This window comes from Heterocephalus glaber, unplaced genomic scaffold (genome assembly GCF_053883595.1).
Source record: "Heterocephalus glaber isolate CG9 unplaced genomic scaffold, H.glaber_assembly_v1.0 deba00001442, whole genome shotgun sequence".
Taxonomy (NCBI): domain Eukaryota; kingdom Metazoa; phylum Chordata; class Mammalia; order Rodentia; family Bathyergidae; genus Heterocephalus; species Heterocephalus glaber.
In genome coordinates, this window is record NW_028258296.1 from 40,407,902 (window position 1) to 40,431,951 (window position 24,050).

At 35.3% G+C, this 24,050-nt stretch overlaps 2 pseudogenes; both read left to right on the forward strand.

Moving 5' to 3' along the window:
- Positions 1-689: 689 nt before the first annotated feature.
- LOC101706046 (dynein axonemal assembly factor 4 pseudogene) lies at positions 690-4,129 on the forward strand (annotated as a pseudogene).
- A 190-nt stretch (positions 4,130-4,319) lies between these two features.
- Positions 4,320-24,050, forward strand: part of LOC147827707 (uncharacterized) — a 36,415-nt pseudogene continuing 16,684 nt past the window's right edge.

A 24,050-nucleotide genomic window follows, 5' to 3' on the forward strand; every position in this document is an offset into this window, starting at 1 on the left:
GGAAAGGAGAAGGCGGACATTATATGTAGCAGCTATTTTAAGGAGAAAGAAATCTATCAATTACCATGAGTTTGACTGTAAACAACAATATCTTGGCTGGATTAGTCACCAATATATCATTCATATGTAAGTATATTATATCATGATAAAAAGTCACAGAGAAGGAAACTGTTAAAGACTTTTTTTCACAGAATCTTCTCATGCTTAGGTTTGCACATTAGTTTATTTGGAATATTTAGAATATTTGGAAGATTAGTTTCCTTTGGAATATTTTATAGTTGGTATTACATTCCCTACAAGACACAATAGCACATTTGGAATTGTTTGTTATCTATGACAAAGATACTCAACTGAGGTTAAATTGTGTCCAACATAACGTATTTTGTTCTTTCAAAAGTATAACTTTTTGAGAAACTGTCCTTCTGAATTAACAGAAGAAGTTAACTTAACTGAATTCATTTTATTAGTAAAACTTCTCATGGATCTAGATGTAAAATTTCTCAAAAATGTGAGAAAAACTGAACTTCTAGTTTGCATTATAATATTTAATGGATTTAAAATTGTCCATACCTGTTCTCAGGATATAAAAGTAAAGAAAACACCTCCTGACAGGGACTTGGAGCTGCACGGGACACTGCAGTGAGCTCCAGTGTACAGATGGATCCTCTGTACTCTTGCTCATCTGACTCTGGGTGGCCATTGTCAATTTTCCCCCATTTCTATTTGAGGCATTTCTCTATGCTCCCATAGACAATGGGAACAACAAAGCAAAGATTGGAAATGTCGCTATTGTCTTCATTTTGTATAAAAAAGAAGTGGTCATGCGGGAGGCCTTTTGTGTCTGGCGTTGACAAAGAGATAATGCAGAGAATAAGAGAAAAATCTATTTTACGAGCACAAGAGAGAGCAAAAGAGGCTACAGAAGTGAAAAGCTACAGCAATACAGGAAGATCAAAATTATACATTAAATGTCATGGTGAAGATTGAAGAAGAACAGAGGAAAAAATAGATTTGAAGAAAAATGAGCAGAGAGAAGCAACGAAAAAATTGGAAGCTTGGAAGAAATGTCAGAGAAAAGCTGGAGGACAAGAGGGAGCTCTGAGGGAAGACAAAGCATGTCACCACGAAAAGCCAGTGTGAGAAGAAGAAAATCAAAATATAGTGCCTTACTGGAAGTTTGACATCTAGACACCATGCCACAGAAGGAAGAAACTCAAGAAATATATTTTCTGAGGAGCTGGAGGAAGCCCAAGTCCTCTGCAGCGCCTGGCTGGCAGCATGGAGATCAGCTTCACAGTGTTGTGCCCAGATCGCAAAGTCCCCAAAGACCACCAAGGAGCCGTTGCCCATGTAAACACACGAGGGTTGTTTATTCAAGCTCGAGCAGGGGCACTCAACCGTCACCGACGCAACGGATCAGGATTGAGAGCCCTGAATTCCAAATCAGCAGGGTTTTTATTGTGGCTACCGCAAGGTTTGGGGATGTTCCATTTAGCAGTTACATGATTGGTTGATATTTAGCAAGCATGGGGGGTTGAGGGGTGGCTACATGTAGAGTTTATGGGAAAAAGAAACAATCAACACATTGACAGAATGTTCTATAGATAATGGGCCCGGGAGCATCTGTTTTCTGGGCAGACAGAGGATTGAGTTAGGAGCTGTGTCTCTTTTATCTGTTGTCCCACAGCAAGGACATTTTATCATTAGTTTATGGGCACAAAGGAGACTAAGGGAACAGTTGACTTCAGTGAAGTGGAATTTATGTCAAGGTCACTTTACTGTCTTATATTTAAGATGGAGTCAAACTTTAAAATGGAGTTAGTTAGGTCTCACATCAGGAAGAGGACTGGCTGCACAAGCAAGCCCAGGCACGAAGAGCCCTGAAAGTGGATGTTCCCGAGATTTGTGATTTAAAAGAAGAAAAGAGCCCTGAGTGGTTGAAGGAAAAAGGAAACTTATTACTTGCAACAGAAAACTATCTGGCTGGGATCAGTGCATACAGTTTAGCCATAAGATGAAATAACAAGATGCCAGTGCTGTATCTCAGTCAGGTTGCTTGTCACCTAAATCTGGAAAACTTGCACAAGACCATTGAGGATTCTTTGAAGGCTTTGGCATTGTTGACCTTGCTTGTCACAGACAATACAGATGCAAATCCAATGTGGAACAGCATTTGGCCAATGGAACTGTATGTCCAGGGTCTACTGAGAAGATTCAGAACATAATTCAAGGGACAAGACTAAAGTCACAGTGACTACTGGGTGCAAGTAGCTTAGTACCAGGTATTTAAGGTATTTAGTATCAGATTTTTAAATTTTCCAAAAATAGGAGCTAGGTGTGGTGGCACACCCTTGTGATCCTACCATGTAGGAGGCTGAAGCAGAAGCATCTAGAGTTCCAGGCCGGTCTGGGCTACACAATGAGATTTGATCTCAACAAAACAGAACTGGAGACATCAGGAATCTTTGTACATATTATAGGTGATTTTGCAAAGTCCATGTGCTGTTTAATACTTTAGTCCTGTAAGGGCTAAACATGACACATCTGTAGAAAATGAAAGGTTTGCATTACATCATTTCCAAACAAGAATGATCACATAATTATATACATTTGTAACATATTTTTTGTTGTTGTTATTGAATTACAATGGCTTTGAGAACAAAATTGTTGGTGTGGTTCTCAGACACTTAACTAGTAGTATTTAACAATGTGGAGTCTTCCAGAGAGCACTTGTATTCGTGAAGGGTTTTATCTACATTAAGTCCACCACCTCTCCTTCGTGTAATAAATATCTGTAGCTGCTGCTCCTACCCACACACTCAGAGCCTGGTGTTTCTTTACTACCTTGCTATCACCAGGGTGAGGTTAGACCAGGAGAGCCTGCAAAAACAACTAGTGCACTGGGAAAACCTTACCTTCAACTTTGTTGTAAAAACAAAACAAAAACCTTGACTTTTTTCAAAAAAACAAAACGGCAGCTCATTTAGTGCATAGATCTTGATGGGCTGTTTACAACCATCATTTTACAAGGTAGAGTGAGTCTCGGTGAGCTGAGCAGAAGAGAGTGACTTCTACATCAGAAAGGCAAAGGAAAGCAGAAAGAATAAAGTATAGCTGGCCACACTGTGATCCCAGCACTAGGGAGGAGGAGGCAGGAGGATTGCTGGGAGTTTGAGGGCTGCCTGGGCTAGCTAATGAGACCATCTGAAAAAAAAAAAAAAGTGCAGATTTCTCTGCATGCTCTTGTAATCACGGCTTCCCAGTTCTCAGAAGGACTACAACTTTAAACGTGGCCAGGGCCACTTACCAAGACCCCCATCTCAAAACTAAATAAAAAGGGCTGAGGTACAGCTCAGTGATGGAATAGAGCCTGGTCACATGCTTGAGGTCCTGGGTTCAGTCCCCAGCACTGGAAGAAAGGCAAAGGCAGCACATTTAGGTAGAGTCACACTGGGAGGCTGAGACAGAAGGGTCCCAAAGTTTGAGCCCAGCATGGGCACCTAGCAGACTCAAGGAGACCTTGAACTACGTAACCCAGGAAGTTTGAGAGGATGAGGCAGGAGGACTGTGAGTTCCAGGCTAGCCTGGCATGCACAGTGAGACACCATCTGAAAAAAAAGAAAGAAGTGAAAAAGTCACTGTCACTCACTTACCATACGAAAATTTCTCTCTTAAAAGTGTATTTTCATTTGTTCAAATCTTTGTGCTTTTAACCTAGGTATTCTAGCCTTAGATTTGCAACCTGTTTTCCTGGGTACATTTTCTCTTGTCAAAGGAATATATTTTCGTAGAGTGTGTTAAAAGTTGGGGAAGTCAAGGGTTCTGGTTCTGTTGGGAGCGGTATTGAGACTGTTGTTCTGATAAAGTGGAGTCACTCGGATATGACTTGAAAACACCTGCGCCTTTGGAATGTAATTGTAGGGAGGGAGGGAGGCGTCCCCTCAGCGGCCATTGTGGTCCTCTGCATGATCATCCGAGGCTGCCATGCACAGCGGAGGTGGCAGTTCACAGCGTCTTCTGGCCCATCGTGCAGGAGAATACAGGGTTACCTGGGTTCACGCACAGAGGCCGCAGTGCAATTTTCATTTCTGAGTCTGAATCTGCGGCTGAAGTCCTGTTCTCGTCCTAAGAGGCATACACACGCAGCCTCCCACTTACAAAACAATGGAACTTGCTGTATCGCGCCACTGTGGGGCTCTTGTTGAAAAGCACTGAGGAAATGCCAGTAAATGATTCTTAGTTGTATGGAGCAAACTTGTCAGATGTGTACATGAAGTAGTTTTTTAAAAAATCTTGTGCTAACTTGAGAATGGTGGCGCATGTCTGTAATCCTAGCATTCTGGAAGGCCGAGTCAGTAGGATTGCAAGTTCAAGTCTGGTCTAGACAATTTAGCAATGTACCAAGACCCTGTTTCAAAATTTAAAAAGGCTGGAATGCACCTTAATGTGAAGACCCTAGGTTCAATTCCTAGTATCATGAAATAAAAATAAAAGCAAAACCAATGTCTTTTACCAATACCATGAACATTTATTAAAAATTTGTAAATCATTGAGAAAATCTGTAATAAATCATAGTTGGAAGTTAAAAAAAAAGAAAACATGAACAACCTAAAATTAAATACTTTCCTTAGATTTGTTGAATTATTGAGGTCATGGGGCAAGCCACTACCTTGGAAAATATCAAGATATATACAGAAAGACAATAACAATTTATAAGGACCATATGTTGCAGAAGACAAAAAAAGGATCTATATTAATTGAAAAATTGTTAAAGTCTAGGACTAGCTTCAGTTAGAAAATTCTGTGAGTTCTGTCTTGGTGGGAGTAAGGAGAACATATGTATTTGAGCCTTACCTTCAAGGGAACCACTAGATTCACACAATGAGGGATGGGGAAAAATGTCTCTAATCTTTGAGTAGTAAGAAGTAGAAAATTGACCATTATGCCCAGGGACAAGAAATACTCTCATGATATTTTCACTCTATAACATAAACCTGTGAATAGGGAAGACTATTTTAGCAGAGCATTATATGACAAACAGCCAGGGTTATTAAAATACTGCCTTTTGCCCCTGGCTAAGTTTGTGTCTCATATATTAGAAAAATCAAAGCCCAGAGATGACAAAGATAGAGGTGTTGGGGTGTGTGTTTATGTGTGTGAGAGAGAGAAAGAGAGAGACAGAAAGACAGAGAGAGAGAATGAATTTGATTATAAGAATATAAAATGCTTCTCCTCCCCAAAACCTTACCAACACATCAACAAATTCCAATATAAGAGTGGATTATAATTAAGAGACTCCATTTAACATGAAGTTTCTAGCCAAAGGTAACAGGGGAAAACAAAGATACCAGATACCAGAGAAAATAAAAATATTTGATTCTCATAGTTACAGTAAAGATTAAATACAGCCTAACTCCAAACCAGATAAATATAAATTCTCAAACCAAAGGCCTATTCAATTATACTATTAACAGACATGTTGTGTTTGCCTTTCAACAAAGTCATAAGGCATATTAAAAGGCAAAACCACAATCTTCATAGATAAAGTTCAAATAAGAATATATATTAATCATTAATTACACATGATCTATATATTATAATTATCAAACTGGCCATATAAAATAATTATTACTACTCAAGTAAAGACTTTAATTGAATATCTGGACATCGAAAAAAACATAAATGATATATGTAGGAAGATAAAATCTCTAGAAAGAATCCAAAGGAAATTCCATGAATAATAATTTTTAAATCTCTAATAGAAATTTTAAAAGGCCTTTAGCTGGCTTATTACTAGACCAGACACAGACTAGGAAAGACTCAGTGAATTCAAAGTTGTATCAGTAGAAACTACCTGACCTGACATGCAAATAGAAAAATAAAATACCAACAGAAAGACCATAAAATACTTAAGACCTTTCAGATAACTATAAAAGGTGTAACGTGTTGTATAACAGTGGTCTCCAAACTTTTGATTCCAGGGATCATTTTCATGGAAGTTAATTTTTCCACATACTAGGAAATGAGAAAGATTTTCTTAGGTTCTCTTTGTTTAGTAGTATTCTTTTGTAAAACATAATATCAAGGTTAGCATCACCACCTCAGATCATCAGCCACTAGATTCTCGTAAGGAGTGAGTAACCTAGATCCTTTGCATGCACAGTTCACAGTAGGGTTCATGTTCCTATGAGAATCATAAACCTGCTGATCTGACAGAAGGGGGAACTCAGATCATAATGGGAATCATAAGAATCAATTGTAAATGCAAAAGACTTTGCTCATTAGTCCTGCTCTGTTCCTAAGAGGCCAGAAATCTGGGGTCCAGGGCTTGGCGATGCCTATCATACAATATTAGGAGCAGCAAAAGAGAGGAATCAAAGAACTAAAATAATAATAGCTGGCAATTGTCCAAAATTTATAAAATACACTGTACCACAGATCCAAGAATCTCCAATAAAACAAGAAATATACCAAAAAACATATCCTTAGCTATAGAACATTCAAGTGGAAAAGTACCAAAGATTAAGAGAAAATCTTGAAAGTAATAGGTAAGTGAGGATTTATAGAGGAACACAAATAAAAATTTTATCAATTTCTTTCCTGAAAACTTGCTAGGAAAAAGAGAATTATGTGGAGTATTTGAAATGTTAAAATGAAACACAATGACACACAAAAGAATACACAAAGTCTAGAATCCTTTATTCAGTAAAATGATCTTCCAAAAGTGAAGGACAAATGAAGTTTATCAGTCAATCAAAAACTTAGGACATTTTATCACCTGCCTTTCAAGATATATGAAAAGAAGTTCTTTAGTGAGAAGAAAAAATGTATTCACCTTAAATATTTTCTAAAGTGGCTACAATAATTGTAAGTTTTGGGGGTAAAATTATGCTATTTAGAGTGATGAATGAATGAAAATCATAATATAGTCTGGCTTGGAGAGGCCATGTAGGTAGGCTTAATCAGTCACAAACCCCTAAGAGTTTGACAAAGGTCACAACCAACAAATTTCTTCTCCAGTGTCTGGAATCCTCATACTGAACCCACCTTTATATGAAGTTCAGCTGTGAGCTTTTCATCTTAGAGTCATTTACTTTGGTTCTTAAATTTTCCCCATTGCTTGCCTATTAGTTTAATAACTGCTAATGTCCATAATTTAGGCTACTCATGTTGTTCAATGTACATTCAATTTAGAGCAGTTCTAAGGTGGAGATTAAGACTCATATTCACTACTGCAAAAGAAAAAAGAAACTATTCTTTGCCTTGCACAGTAGATCTTTAAAATATGCTTTGTACACATTTGATGTTACATATTGTCCCAAAGACCCATATATTAGAAACTTCTGAGAGTCAGTCACATGTGAAGTGAAAATCTTAATGTAAAGTGTAACATTCTTGTTCAGATGATTTTAGAGCTGCAACAAACTGATTTAAAATAAACCTAATGTAGCTTCTTCCTGTGGCTGTATATTTGATAGCCAACTTTCCAAACATTTCAAGAAATAACGATGAGATTAATTAAAATCATTCCCTTAGATACTTGGTATATTATCAAGGTTATCAAAAATATATCAATATATTTCCAGGAAAATTAGTATTTAGAATAAAATTTATTATTCATGTCAAATAGACTGACACTTTCAATCATTCACAAATGTAATTATGTATTGATTTGTGTATAAATGACAGACTATCCTTTTAGATAAGATCAGTATGAAATTGTTCTTGTTGTATGAGTGTACAGTATTTTTTGGGGGGAGGCAGACATAAAAGTATCCATCAAAGTACTATCTGATAAGGGCAACTTCTGTAGTACAGCAAAACTTAAATAGAATCAAATAAATATTTAAAATCAATGAATTTTAAGAAGCATTTGGAAAGGATGAAATGTGATATAAGGTGATTATTCTTTCACAAACGAAGTAATTTTTACAAAATTGTGGCTAAATATATGCAAAATATACCCCAGCAATGAGTGGTCTCACTGAAGAAATGCCAATGAAAGAAAGCACACTGAATGTTCAAGCACGATAGAGCATCACTTTTTATGCTAGAAAACAAAATTTATTTATCAAAACCTCAAATATCCTGAAAAATTTGAGCAAGTCTCTGTATGGCATTGCTGTTCAGATTGGAGGGGGCCCTAAAATTTACCTACAAAATGCTTCATTCTATATTAACCATGAACTCCCTTCAGTATTAAAATTTTTTGACTTTGTTTAAATTATTTAAAATATTTCTATATGTTTGGACCAGAGAGTTCTTACTTCTTCATAATTTTACAGAATTTTATATTGTTTAATAGACCTTTAGCTTGAAAGATCACAGATAGGTATGAGAATTCAAAACAATCATCACTCAGTTTCATAAGTGAAACATATTTGAACATACCTTCAAAACTCCCAAATCTAACGTGATTGATCACTCGCCTGAATTTGGAATGTCAACATCAGTTACAAGCAGAGATTCTCCAAAAACTGTCAATATCTGTTCGGGAACAGAAGAGGATTGTAATAAAAAAATGCATGTTACAGTAAACTTTGGGTGTATTTAAGAAGGGTGAGACAAGCAAGGCAAGCTTTTGAACTCAAAGGAAAGAAGAAAACTTCGTAAGCTACTTGGATACAAAGTCATGGAGATCCATCATCCCATTCTGGTCTCAATAAACTTCTTTTGGTTAAGGTATCCTTACTGGGCAAATGTTCTATCTAGAGAATCATTTCCTGAATTATTGCAGTCTTAACAGATGTTAAAAAATAAATTTTGTATCAGGAGCTTGTTCATACCAGCAAGGCAAACAAAGCTTGAGGTGATGTAGAGGGAAAGGGAGTCTGCTGTGGGCCTTGGAGAGTTTTGTGAGAAAGCAGTTGTCTTAGACAGCCAGGCATGAGCCCACCTCTTTTATTATTCCCAGGTTCTCATTTTGTCTGGGTATGACAAAAACGATTTCATCTTAACATCATCCACTTTCACAGACATTTGTTATTAGCATGTGTGAAGTAATTAAATTGTGTTGTCCCCAAATTCATACATTAAAGTTGCAAATCCCATATAGGAATTTATTTAAAGGCTGGGTCTTCACGATATAATTCACTTAAATGAGATAATTAGGGTGGACCTTAATATAGTGTGACTGATGTCTTTATACAAAGGAGAAAGCTAGGCATTGAGATAATTGAATAGAGAAAATAATGGTAACAAAGTTAAAGGGAAGACAATTATTGAAAAGTTTAGGAAACAAGGATTGGAATGCAACCCTCACTTTTAGCCTTCAGAAGGATGCCTACATCTTGGTTTTATACTTGTAGCCTCCAGAATTGTGACAAAATAAAATGTATGTGTGAACGTATGTATGTATGTATTTTGGTGCTGGAAATCCAACCCTGGGCTTTTTACATGAGAAGAACACACTTGGACAGTGAGCTAATCCTCAGACCAATTTCTATTCTTTAGGCCACTTAGTCTGTTGGACTTTTAGTTTCTTGGTACTCTAGAAAACTAATACATGGTGCATATATTTCCATTTTGGCATATATGTTATTATCAATAAACAATACACAGTATTACTTTGATATCAATATTACTTTGATATTTTAAACTGTAAAAATGTTATCATAATTGCCATTTGATTTTCTGCATTTATTGCACAGTATATGTGAGGGATATGTTCTCATTAATTATTTTGGTTAATGCATTTTCAGGTTATACAGAATTTTTCTTCAATTTCCCTGCACTATCAGTCTTCCCCTTATCACCTCCTTTTTATATGGGTATGGTCTTGCTAGTAAAGGTCAGCCCAGCTGCTTTAGCATCAAGCAACTTGACTTTACAGGAATTTAGGGGAACTCTGTTTGCCCCACTCTTTAGAACTTGAAGGAAGTTGATATTGTGTGCAGTTTTCCTACCAGATTGAGAGCAGGAGGATGTTCCCTGAACCCAAGTCACCCACTGACAGATGCAATTTGCTAAAGGTTTGTAGCAGACACTCCACATCCTTGTAAATAAATGGATATTTTTGGCCTGCATACTAATTAGATTATTAATGTTATTTAAAGTACAAGAGGATTATTTGGTTGTTGACTGTTACCGGATAAAATTTTCCTATGATACAATGTAAACATTCACTGTTTACTTCTATATCTCTTATAGTCTCAGGGAAATTCTTGTTCTGTTTTGACTTCTTCATGCATTCCAAATGCTGCTTTGATCTTTGTCTTTCCTTATTAACTTTTATTTTAATTTCATTATGTTTTTCATAAGTATCATCAGGGTTCCACTTTGCTATCTTTTCTCATTTCATTGTAGGACTGCATTTCTGTAATTTTCTTTTCTTTAATTACTGTTGTTTTCTGATTCCTACTCCTTTACATTTCATTATTTCCTTCCCATGTTTTATTTTCCTTATGTTCTTTTTGTTGGGCTTTGTGTTTTTATGCACAGTGATAAAGATCCCAATGATTGTTTTGTTCATGTTACAATTTTGTATCTGTTTTCATCCATTTATGCTGAGTGCTCTACAACTGTTATTTGTTTTGAAGCTAGTTTTGCATTTTAAAATGATGTATTTATGTAAATTCTATTTTTTTTCTTTTTAAAAGAGCTATACTCAAAGCAGAAGAGCTTTACTTAGATTTTCTAATAGTCTACTTGAGCAGTGGTGAAATAAAAATTGAACTTTAAACAGATTAGTATTTTCTTTTTGAACTATTATTGTATTTCTGAGTGTTTATAACAAATTCCTTCCTCTCCTCTCTTGTGGTTTTCTCTTTTCTCCTTTCTATTCCCCAAATGCAATATCATGAAGAATTTCTGCTTCCTGAAAATATGGTTTGCCTTAGGATATTCTGATTTAGATTATCCCAGTGATTCACCTGTTTAATGTGAATATGCATAGATGATCTGGCTGCGATATGGATTTGAATAAAATAGATATGGTTCAAAGCTTGTGATACTGAATTTCTCATGCTATCCAAATAATGTTGGTACTTTACTCCTCAGAACACAGTTTTTTAATTTATTTTAATAGAGAAATAATAATTATGAATATGAATGAAGTAAAATGTGATGATTTGATCTAGGTATACTTTGTAGGGAGATTATGTCAGTATAATTTACTTGTTTATTTCCTCATCCCTTATCTTTATGTGTGTGCATGGTAAGAATATTAAAGTATAATCTTTCAGCAATTTTGAATCATAAATTGTGATTGATTAACTGTGGTTACCATGCACTACAAGAGATAATAAAATTACTCTTCTAGTTATTGCAGCTCTGCAAAGAAAAAATTACTCTTCTAGTCTAACTGAAATCTTTTGTCATTTGATTAAGATCTCCCTTTCCCACTCTACTCCCTAATACAGGTATCCATTTTTCTATATTTTCTATGAAATCAACATTTTCACATTTCAAATATAAGTGAGATTACATAGATTTTGTCCTTCAATGACTGGATGATTTCAATTAACATAATGTCCTGCAAGTCATTTATATCATTTATGTCATCACAAATAATAGAATGTTCTTTAAGATTAAAAGCTATGTAGTATTCTGTTGCCTATATATACCAAATTTTCTAAATTAATTTGTTCATCTTTTCATAGCCATTTGGGTTTATTCCATATATTGACTATTGTCAGTAGTGTCACAATGAAAATGGGAGTTCAAGTATCCCTTTAACATATTTATTTCAATATCTCTGAAAATATATATAACAGTTGTGAGATTACTGGACCATATAGTGATATTTTACCTTAAGATACCTCCATATTAGTTTCCAAAATGGGTGTGTTAATTTACATTTCCTCCAAAAGTTACTGGGATTTCTCTTTTGTCTGTATCCCTCAGCTATACATATAATTTGTCACACTGATAATAGTGATTTTAACAGGTGTGAGATAAAATCTCATTGTGGTTTAAATTTTTATTTTCTTGACAATTAATTTTTTAACACTTTTCATACAATTGAGCAAAAATTAGACAAATGGGATTTCATTGAATCAAAAATCTTTAAATTACCAAAGAAGAAAATATCACAGCAAAAAGGAAACCCGTGGAATCAAGGGAAAATAATTGCAAACTATGTGTGTTATGAAGTGATAATCGGCTGGATATATAAAGAGGTTAACAAATCAATAACAAGAAATATTTTGTATAGCCAATATCCCAGGATGATTTGTTGAAAAGGCTATCTTTCCTCTACTGTATGATTTTGGTCTCTTGTCAAAGATCAGGTAGTTGATATTTATTGCTAATTTTTCATTTAGTTGATCTGTCTCTCTGTGAAAATGGGATGTTAGAGTCACTCAGTATGATTATACTGGTGTTTTTTGGATCTTTTATGTCCAGAAATGTTTGTTTTATAAAGCTAGGAGCCGTGATATTCAGTGCATATATATTTGTAATTGTTATCCCTTCTGGTTAAATTCTTCCCTTAACTAATATGCAGTGACTTTCTTCGCCTCTTCTTATCAGTTTTAGCTTGAAGTTTACTTTGAGAATGACAGTGCTGCTTCTGGTTGTTTTTTTTTTTTTAATTTTAAAATTAATTTTATTGGTACATTTTATTGGTACATTTTAGGTATACAATTCATTTACATTTATCATTTAGTGTTTGTACCTGTACATGATGTATCTTGGTTCTTATTTGTTCCCCTATTACCTGTGCACCCTTCACCCCCTCCACCCTTCCCTATTTACATAGATTTGATTTCCTTTTTTTTTCTTTTCTCATAGTTTTTCCTTTCCCTCTTTCCCTTTCCCCTTCCCCTCCCTTAACTCCTTTGTCTTTGGACCTTTTTTCCTATTTCAAATTATCAATTATTCATTTTAATCATTTTAACGCTTGTTTACACTATCAGTTTCTCACACTAGAGAAACTATTCAGTATTTACACATGTGTGTACTATTTATTTCACTTAAGAGTATGGCCTCAATATGCATCCATTTAGCTATAAATGACTCTAGTTGGGGACATTCGTATTTGGTGCTTATATATTTAGGATTATCACCTCTTCCTCTTGGATTGTTCCCTTCACAAGGATGTACTGACCATCTTTGTCTCTCTTAATTAGTTTTGGTTTGAAATCTACTTTTCTGCAAATAAGATTGCTACCCCTGCTTTCTTCTGGGTTCCTGTGGCATGGAGACCTGTTTTCCATCCTTTTACTTTTAGTCTATGAGTTTCTTTTTGAGTTAGGTGTGTTTCTTGTACACAGTATATTGTTGCATTTTCCTTTTTAATCCATTCTGCCAGTCTTTTGATTGGTGAATTGAGTCCATTTACATTGATGGTTATAATTGATAGATATTGATTTATCCTTGTCATGATGTTTGACTTTTGTTGGCTCTTTTATTTCTTTTTTTTCCCCCTTTCCCTTTAGTGTCTTACCTTGCCTGGTAGCTTCCCTCTGTTGGGCCTCATGGAATTGTGGCCTTCATTGCTTTTTTCTAGGATATTGTTTAGAATTTAGTGCTGGTTTGGTGTTTAGGAAATTTCTCAGGTGTTTTTTTTCATGGAAGTATCTAATTTCCCCACCAATTTTGAAAGATAATTTTGCAGTATACAACAGTCTAGGTTGGAACTTATTTTCTTTTAGGGCTTGTAAAACATCACTCCAGGCTCTCCCTGATTTGAGGGTTTGTGTTGAGAAGTCTGCTGTGATTCTGATGGGCTTTCCTTTGTAGGTGATTTGTTTCTTTTCTCTAACTGCTTGTAGGATTTTGTTTTTCTGTTGGGTTTCTGGGATCTTGACTATTATATGTCTAGGTGTAAATTTTTTTTATCATGGCTAGTTGGAGTTCTATATGCTTCACTTATCTGTATGTCCAATTCTCTACCTCTGTCTGGGAAGTTTTCCACTATTATTTCTGTGACCAGGTTTTTTTTTATGTCAATTGTGCTTTCTCTTGTTTTTTCATGGACTCTTATCAGTCTTATGTTATTCTTCTTTGCATTGTCTAGCAGTTGTTGGATTGATTTCTCATGGTCCCTTACTATTTTTAAGAAATCTCTATTTTCATGGTCTCTAACTGCGATCCTGCCTTCTATATCTGATATTCTATCTTCAGATTCCCTTAATCTGCTCTGGATACTTTCAATGGAGTTTTTGATCTCCTGAATATCTGTTTGAATCTATTTCATGGATTCTATTTCTTTCTAATGTTGGGCAATCATAGTTTCCATTTGTTTCTTATGCTGGGTATTCATGGCTTCCAGTATGTTTCTGAGCTCATCTATTTTTTTATCTGTTTCTGGTCTAGATTCTCTAATCATGTCTTTCACTCTGCTTACCATCTCTGTAGATATCTGGGAGATTATTTCTGCTTTGAATTTTTCTAGAGCCTCATTCATCTGTTTTGTTACTTCCTATGCTATCAGTTCAAGGTATCCAGGTTGTTGGTTATGGGACTTTTCCATCTCATTTCCCCCAGGATTTACCCTTGGTGGTGTGGAAGTGTGAGTTTGTGCCTTGCTTAAATGTCTTCTCATTTTTGTTTTTGGTACTATCCTTGGTTTAACTCCTGGGTTGATAGTTTGAAATTGCTTATTGTAGGTATCTTTGTTGCTTATAATTAGAACCCTTATGGAATGAATGCTTCTTAGAGGTGTCTTCCAGATATAGCTGGTCTTTAAGTTTTGAGTCTCTAATGACTCTAAGGCTATCTCATTTTCCTTATACTAGGAAGGTTCATTGACTAGATCAATAACAACACCTTATCCCAAGTGATACAATCAGCAACACCACTGCATCAAGTACATCTTCGAAAATGTCATTTTGTGGTAGTTATTAATCTATCACCTTTAGCTGTGTGAATTAAATCAAGATCGAGGACCAACTCAACATATAGTGAATAAACTCTTCAATATAACAACTTTACCCTTTGGGATGGGGAGTTAGAAGGGAGGGACAGATGGGAAGAAGGATAGGGGAAGGTTAGCAGTGTGGCCAGAGGACACAGGTGAGAAGGAAGAAGAGAATAATAGTGAAATAAAGAAGAACTCCAAATGAGGACTAAAACAGGGACAAAAAGGGAAGATGAACAATGTGGGAGAGCAAGAGAGTGAGTGTGAGAGAGAGGAAGGAAAGAGAAAAGAAAGAGGAAAAGAAAAGAAAAAAAAGGAGAGAAAAATAAATATTTTCAAAGAGCAGGAAAAAAATTAAAGATAAGAGGAGCAAAAGAAAAGAGAAAAAAACAAACTAATAATACAAATTTGGGGAATAAAAATAAAACAATGAAGATGTAGAGCCTCTTTCAGGGTATGACTCTGCTGTCACAATAGACAACATGGGTAGCAGTGTGCAAATATAAGTCAATGAGTCTCAGCAAGCTAGTTGCAGACCCATGAGATTCAGGCAGATTTCTGGCTGCAAGTTCCAAGTTAAGCTCCCTGTCCTCCTGTAGGGTTGAACTCTGCATAGTTGTATTGCAGGTTCCAGGTGCCCGTCCCCTGAAGATAGACCCAGTCCTGATGGGATGTGAAGATGATTCCAACTTACCCAAGACAGTGGTCTGGTGGTCCAGTGTTCTCTGTGTCTTTATAGTGTGGAACCATGTGACTGTACAGAGAAGAGGCCAGAGGAGTGGGATGGGGGGGGCTGCTGGTGGTGGTGGGGTCCAGTGTATTGCTGCCAGGGCACAGGCTGATTAGGCTTGTTCCATGGGACTCGAGACCTAAGTAGGGAGTCTGCAGACCTGCCTGTCTGCAGTGGGCTGATTCAGGGTGTTCTGAGCGTGACTCCTGACCTCAGAAGGGCATGTCTGTTTACTTTTAGATCCTGTTGCATGGAATATTGTTTCTCATTCTTTGCATTTTGAACTATGAATGTCATCTTGAATTAGACTAGTCTTTTAAATGCAACAGACTGTTGGATTCTTTTTTTTGGAGCAAATCTGCCATTCTGTTTTTTTTAAACTGGGGAGTTGAGCCCATTCTCCTCTAGAGTTAGGACTGAAATTTATGACTTATCTCTGTAATTGTGTTCTTTTGCTGTTGCTTATTCCTTTTCCTCTTTTGTTTAACTCATTGATTTTTGTTTTACTGATTTAGTAAATCTTGAAACTAATATATCTTTCATTTCTGCTTAATTCAATAATTTTCACATAAATATGAAAAATTCACTTATATTTATTATAATTAATGTTACATTTAGAATTTTAGAATCTTAACTTTTTCATCATTTATCCAATTATTCCTCTTCTCACTTCATTTTGGATTATTATACAGATATCATATTATTTTTCTTATACTGGTTTTTAAAAATACAGTATTTATATTACTTTAAGGCTCACCTTTAAAATTACAGTGTAAATGTTTAATGTCAGAAAGATAAAATAAAGCATATATTGACCATATAAGTCTCATTAACAGTATGATTTCAATTACCAGCTTTCTCCCAGGCATCCATGACCTGGTACCACAGAATGGGTGACTCAGAATACATATTTATTTTTTCACGCTGTGGGTAGCTGGAAGATTGAGATCAAAGTGTCAGCAGAGTTTGTTGCTTCAGAGGGCCAGAAAGAAAGAACCTGTTCAAGGACTCTCACAGTAACTTCTATATGACCTTCTCCTTTCACATTATCTTGCCATGTGTCTGTTCCCAAATTTAGTCCCATTCTAAGGAACCCATTTGTATTGGATTCCTGTGACCCTAATGACCTCATTTCAACTGATAAAGACTCTGTCTCCAGTCATGGTCAAATTCTAAAGTATTGAGGTGAAGACTTCAAAATATAAATGGTGACTGGGTGCAAAATACAGCCTATAAAACCATCAAATCCATTTTTCTGTTATTTTTAATTTTACTTTTAATTATGTCTGCTTTTATAAAAATAAATTAGGCATAATCTCTCATTTTATACTTAATTTTTTTCTGAAATTTAACTACAGGTTTATGCATTTTTTCAAAAAGTATATGAAAAATCTTTCAGAATTATCTTTTTACTTCATTTTAGAAAATTGTAGTATATTTCAAATTCTTTAGTTTATTACTCTCTCTAATAGAATCTTGTATAAAACAAGTTATCTTTATCCTACTTTTCAGACATTTTAGGATTCTACAAGATCCTGTCTTTTAAAAAGTCAATGATCTATCACTTTGAATGGTGTTTCACTTTTGTTATTTTTACTTTTTCCTCAAAATCTAAATAGGAATATATTTTCCACATCAGTCTAATTATCTGATATTGTTATTTGTCTGAATAGCTTTATTTATGTATTTTTGTTGCAGTGGAGTATTTTTAAAAATCTATTTCTAGCAGATTATTTGCTATGTATAGTTTCATATTTAACTGTTCAAAACTTTTAAAAATACCTTCAGTAAATTTACTAAATAATAGCTATTTCAATTATACAAGTGAAAGGAGTTTTGTATTGTATTGTTTTGTTTTAATTGCATCACTGGGAATTAAATCAAGGGCCTTTGCTCAGAACTAAATTTCCAGGCTCTGTATTTATTTATTTTAATTTGACACATGGATTCAGTAAGTCACTAAATTGCCCAAGCTGGGCTGAAACTTTTGATTTTCCTGCCTCAGCCTCCCAAAGTGCTGGAATTACAGGTGTGTGTCAGCACACCTGGAATGAAATAGGATAGCATATTTCTAGCACCAAATTTTTCCTTAAACTTCTTTTTTTTCCCCATTCCCTGCCTTCTTTTCAACCCCTGACCATTCCCTGTTTATAAAGTCTTTGTTTCCTTTTTTTCCATTTCTCGTAATATTTCCTTTCCCTTCTTTCTTTTCCCCTACCCTCCCACTTCTGCTACACCCTTGGACCTTTTCTTCCTATTTTGCGTTATCAATTATTCATTGTAATCATTGGTACATTTTAGGTATACAATATAATGACATTCATCATTGGAAATTTGAACCTTTACATAATCTCTCTTGGATCTTATTTTTGCCAATTCCCCTGCTCTCCTTTCAACCCTTCCATTCCTCCCTATTTAAAAAGACTTTGTTTCCATTTTTAAATTTTCTCATAGTAATTCCATTCCCTTCTTTCCTTTCCCCTACCTGTCCCACTTCCCCTTCCCCTTTGTCCCTTTTCTTCCTGTTTCACATTATCTATTGTATCTTTTAGTCCTTATTTACACTTTCAGTTTCTCACACTAGAGAAACTATTCAGTATTTACACGTGTGTCCTATTTCTTTCTCTTAAGAGTATCTCCTCAATTTGCATCCATTTAGCTAAAAATGTCTTTAATTTCTCATTTTTTATGGGTTAGTAGTACTCCACTTTATAAAAAAAAAACACATTTTCTTTACCCAGTCTCCAGTTGATGGGCATTTGGGTTGCTTCCAAGTTTTAGCTATTATAAATTCTGCTGCTATGAACATGGGTTCACTTATATCACTGTGGTATGATTCTTTTAATTCTTTGGGAAAGATACCCAGCGGGGGGGAATACCTGGGTCAAATGGGACTTCCAGTCCTAGTTCTTTGAGGTATCTCCATACTGATTTCCAAAGTGGTTGAACCAGTCTAGACTCCCAGCAGCAGTGGAGCAGGGTTCCTCTTTCTCCACAGCCCCACAGGCATTTGTTATTGATTGATTTCAAGATAGGAGCCATTCTTTCTGGGATGAGGTGGAATCTCAGTGTGCTTTCATTTGCATCTCTGGAATGACCAATGATGTTGAACATTTTTTCATAGGTTTATTTGGAATTTCTACTTCTTTGTCTGAGAAATGTCCATTTCAGATGCCCATTTTCACATTGGGTCATTAAGTTTGGGAGGTCTGATCTTTTTAAAGTTCTTTAAAGATTTGAGATAGTAGGCCTTTGTCTGAGGAACAGCAGGTGAAGATTTTTCCCACATTGTGGGTTGTCTCTTGACATTGCTGGTGGTTTCTCTTGGTGTGCAGAAGCTCTTTAACAAGAAGAGATCCCACTTGTTGATTGTTTGTGCTAGTTCATGGGCAACTGAGGTTTTGTTCACAAAATCTTTTCCTACCTCAATGTCTTCAAGAGTTCTACCTAAGCTCTGTTCCAGCTGATTCAGCATTTCTATTTTAATATTTAGATCTTTAATCCATTTTGATTTTAGTTTAGTGCGTGGCAAAAGATATAGGTCTAGTTTAGTCTTTGAGAAGTTGAAACCCAACTTTTCCAGCACCATTTGTTAAAGAGGCTATTTTTCCTCCAGTGAGGGTGTTTCGTTCCTTTATTGAAGATGAGATGGCTGAGTGTGTCTGGAGTTCTACCAGCATCTTCTAATCTATTGCACTGGTACTCAGATCTGTTTCTTTGCCAATACCATGCTGTTTTTATCACAGTAGCTTTGTAGTATATTTTCAAGTTAGGGATTGTGATACCCCCTGCCAGGTCTGTGTTACTTAGGATTGCTTTTGCTATTCTGGGTCTCTTCTTGTTCCAAATGAATTTTTGGATTGTTTTCTCAAGGTCTGTGAAGTATGCTGCTAGGATTTCAATTGGGACTGCATTGAATTTATATAACAGTTTTGGAAGTATGGCCATTTTCACTATGTTGATCCTTCCTACCCAGGAGCAGGGGATGTCTGTCCATTTTCTGATATCATCTTGAATCTCTCTTTTCAGAGTGCTATAGTTTTCAGGGAAAAGGTCTTTGATTTCTTTCCTAAGGTTGATTCATAGGTATTTCAGTTTTTTAGATGCTATTGTGAAAGGAATTATTTGCCCTATTTCTCTCAGTGATTTTGTTGTTTGTGTAGAGGAAAGCTATTGATTTTTGTAAACTGACCTTGTATCTAGCTACTGTACTGAATTTGGTTATTAAATCTAGGAGACTTTTGGTGGAGTTCTTGGGGTCTTCTATGTAGAGTATCATGTCATCTGCAAATAATGACAAGTTGACTTCTTCATTGCCTATCTTAATTCCTTTTATTTCTTCCTCTTGTCTAATTGCTGTGGCTAATGTTTCCAAAACTATATTGAACAAGAGTGGTGATAGTGGACATCCTTGTTCTGTTTCTGATTTTAGTGTGAAGGATTTCAGTTTTTGACCATTAAGTATGATATTGGCTGTTGGATTTTCATAGATGGCTTTTATCAGATTGAGGTAGAGACCATGTTTTCCAATTTTTTGTAGGTTTTTTATCATAAATGCGTGTTGGATTTTGTCAAATGCTTTTTCTGCATCTATAGAGATAATCATATGATTTTTGTCTTTGACTCTATTGATATAGTATATTACATTGATTGATTTGCGTATGTTGAATCATCCCTGTATCCATGGGATGAATCCAACTTGGTCAGGGTGTATGATCTTCTTGATGATCTTCTGCATTCTGTTTACCATTATCTTATTAAGGATTTTTGCATCTATGTTCATTAGTGAGATTGGCTTATAGTTCTCCTTTTTGGTTGGGTCTTTCTCTGCTTTGGGGATCAAGGTGATGCTCGCTTCCAAGAATGAATTTGGGAGTATTACTTCCCTTTCAATTTCATTGAAGAGCTTAAACAGTAGTGGTAGTAGTTCCTCTCTAAATGTCTTGTAGAATTCAGCAGTGAAGCCATCAGGGCCCGGGCTTTTCTTACTCGATAAGTTTTTAATTACATTTTCAATTTCATTAGTTGATATTGGGTTGTTTAGAATTTTTAGGTCTTCTTCATTCAACTTTGGTGATTCATATGTGTCTAGAAATCTGTCCATTTCTTCTGTGTTGTCCATCTTATTGGCATAGAGGTTCTGGAAGTAGGTATTGATGATCTTCTGGATTTCTGCTGGGTCTGTTGTAATTTCACCCTTTTCATTCCTAATTGTATGGGTTTAGGCCTTTTCTTTCCTTTTTCTGATAAGGTTGGCTAAGGGTTTGTCAATTTTTTTTATTCTTTCGAACAAGCAACTTTTGGCTTCTTTGATTTTTATATCGTTCTCTTAGTCTCCATTGAATTCATTTCTGCCATGATCTTTATTCATGAAGTTCCTAAGGTGCTCTTTGTTGTGATATATCTTATTTCTCCATCAATTTTGAAAGATAGTTTTGTAGGGTCCATCAGTCTGGGTCACAGGCTGTTTTCCTTTAGGGGTTGGAATAAGTCACTCCAAGCTCTTCTTGCCTTGAGGATTTGCATCGATAAGTTTGCTGTGATTCTGATGCGCTTTCCGTTGTATGTGATTTGTTTTTTTTCTCTAACTGCTTGTAGAACTTTGTTCTTCCTTTGGATTTCTGGAATCAACAATTATATTGCTATGTGTAGATTTTCTTTTGATCAAGGCTATTTGGAGTCCTATATGCCTCACTTGTCTGTATGTCAAGTTCTTTTCCCCTGCTTGGGAAGTTTTCTGCCATCACTTCTGTGAACAGTTGTTTTTTATGTCATCTGCACTCTCTCCTGTTTCTTTATTGACTCCAATCAGTCTGATGTTATTCTTCTTTGCATCATCTAGCAGCTGCTGAGTTGATTTCTCATTGTCCCTTATAATTTTGAAGCAATTTTTCTTTTCCTGGTCACTAGTTGGAATCTTATCTTCTATATCTGAAATTCTGTCCTCACGTTAGCTTGTTCTGCTGTGTAGACTTTAAGTGGAGTTTTTAATCTCCTGGAAATCTGTTTGTATCTGTTTTATGGATTCCATTTGTTTCCTATGCTTCAAATCCATCATGTTCCTCAGCTCTTCTCTAAATTTATTAATCATGTCTTGCACTACAAGCACAATCTCTGTTGTTATCTGAGAAATTATTTCTGATTTCATTTTTTCCAAATCCTCTTTTGTTGCCAGTTCAGGGAGTCCAGGCGTTGAGTATCAGATTGTTCCACCTCAATTCCCTTTGGGGTTGCTGTAGCTGATCTGGAAATTTGGCTTTGAGACTTGTTTGTGTGCCTTTGCATTTCAATGGGGGTGGGGTGCTGTTGCTGGCCATGCAGCTCACCTCTGAGCTGGGAGGGATGGGATGGTGGCCTGGAAGCCCCTTCCTCTGGGCCTAGAGAGGAAGGCTGGGACCTTAAACTTCTTTCTATTCAAGCTACACTCCATTCTTGAATTCAGAAATCTATTCATCTGGTGTTCGTGTTTTTTAGAATTTCATCCACAAGTAGTCAAATGACTTCCATCTTTAGTATCTTGTTTTAAAATTTGTATATTCCACTGCATATATCAATACTTTTTAAATGCTGATTTGCAAAGTTTAATTATGCTCTTGTGATGGGAAATAGTAACATATGAAAAGATGTATCAAATCTCATCCATTAGAATAGTCAATATTAAAAAGTCTAATAATCCTTAAGAGTGAAACTGTAGAATCCTTGGAACTCTTGTACATTAGTGACGAGAAAGGAAAACTTTTGTAGCTATTTTGGGAATAATTTATTATCCTATGTCTCATAAAATTAAGTGTGAATCTATCATATCAGTCAAGAAGTATCTCTTTTAGATTTTTAAATGAGAAATTAAAACAGGAATATATATATGTATGAAAATATGTTTACCAATGTCTTACTTATTTTTCTCTCCTTTCTGAAACAAAATGCCTGACAACCAAAGTTAAAGGGGGAAAGATTTATTTGACTTATGGTTCATAGATGTTTCAGTCCATAATCAGCTGGTTCCAAGACAGGGTGGTAGAGGGCAACAGTTCATGCTGGACAGACAGTAGCAAAGCAACAAGGGACCTTAACAGCATCTTTCTGCCCTTTTTATCTTATTCCAACTATTTACATGGGTAGCATCAATCCCTTAATCCTAGTGCCGTCAGGCCTAGGTCCGCCAAGAATCAATCACACAGCCACCTCTGATAAAACAGAAGGCTTCAGGAAACATATAAATACAAGCCATAATAACCAATATACATATGCATGTATGTTTGTATATATATAAGACTATTTGCAGAAGTTTTTTTTACCATAACCAGAAACTATATGCAGTTAGGTTTTAAATTTATTTTTAATGGAAATAAATATTTTAATTATACAGTTTTCTAATTTTAATGAGATATTTATTCATTATTCAGATCCAAGGCTTTTGTTATGTTATTTAATTAATATTTCTAAAATGCTAATTTTTATGTTTTATATTTTTATATTTTTTATATTTATATTTTTCATGTTTTTGTTACTGTCTCTTATGGTGGTTCATTTTTACTGGCATCATTTTTTAAGAAATTGTTAGTTCTGTGCAAGAAGATGCTCTAAGATCCATCTGAAATGTATCTTTCTGCTGAATTGTCACAGATTCAAACTTTGCATGTAGCTAGAGCAGAGATTATAAATTCTGTGAGGATTATTTTGCTATTACTTTTAATCCAGAGTCCAACTAAAGGAAAAGTTTCTTTTTTTTTTTTCCAGTAGCTAAAATATTTTCTTCCTAATTTTTCCCACACTGTGAAGGACATGAAACATCTCCATTAAATGTGGGGTTCTGAATTGCAGTTACCTTTCTTGATTGATTGGGCCCCCATGTCAATAAGCTTAATTTTCTTGGTACTGAATTTGGAAAGTATTTGAAGGTCACCAGCAATTCTGCATCAGCCTACTGCTTGAGTTTTAGCTTACTTTATTTTGAGGCTCAATATTTTGTTCTAATGTCTTGGTCAATTTAACTCAGTATTTCAAAGTTTATTTTTATGTAAATCAGCAATATAAGTTTTATTATTTATTATTTAGTAAGACAGCTTATCCATTTATATTTTACATAAAAAGTAATTTTCTACTCTTTTTTAAAATAAATTTTGGCAGTATATTATTTGTTTAAAACTATATTTTCCCTCTTTGCCCTTGCTGATGGTAAAGTATGCCCTCCAGCTGTGCTTAACTTGGGCTTGCCCACACAATCTGATTTTACTAATGGACTATATCAAGTCTTGTATATCACATTTAGAAAAATACTTCAAATGCAGTGAATGGTTAATCTACACTTTCCAAGGAAAGTTGAGTCCTGAAATGAAAAAAATAGAAGAGAAAATTTGGAAGAGTTGCAGCTGACCAGCATAGCTTCTCTAATTATAAGGAATTAGTATTTTTCTTTATTTTTAGTTACAAACAAATTGATATTCTATGTTGCCATAGCAAATATTGACAAATAAAACAAGTAGTGTGGGTTTCATTTCATCAGGTACTTATTTATCT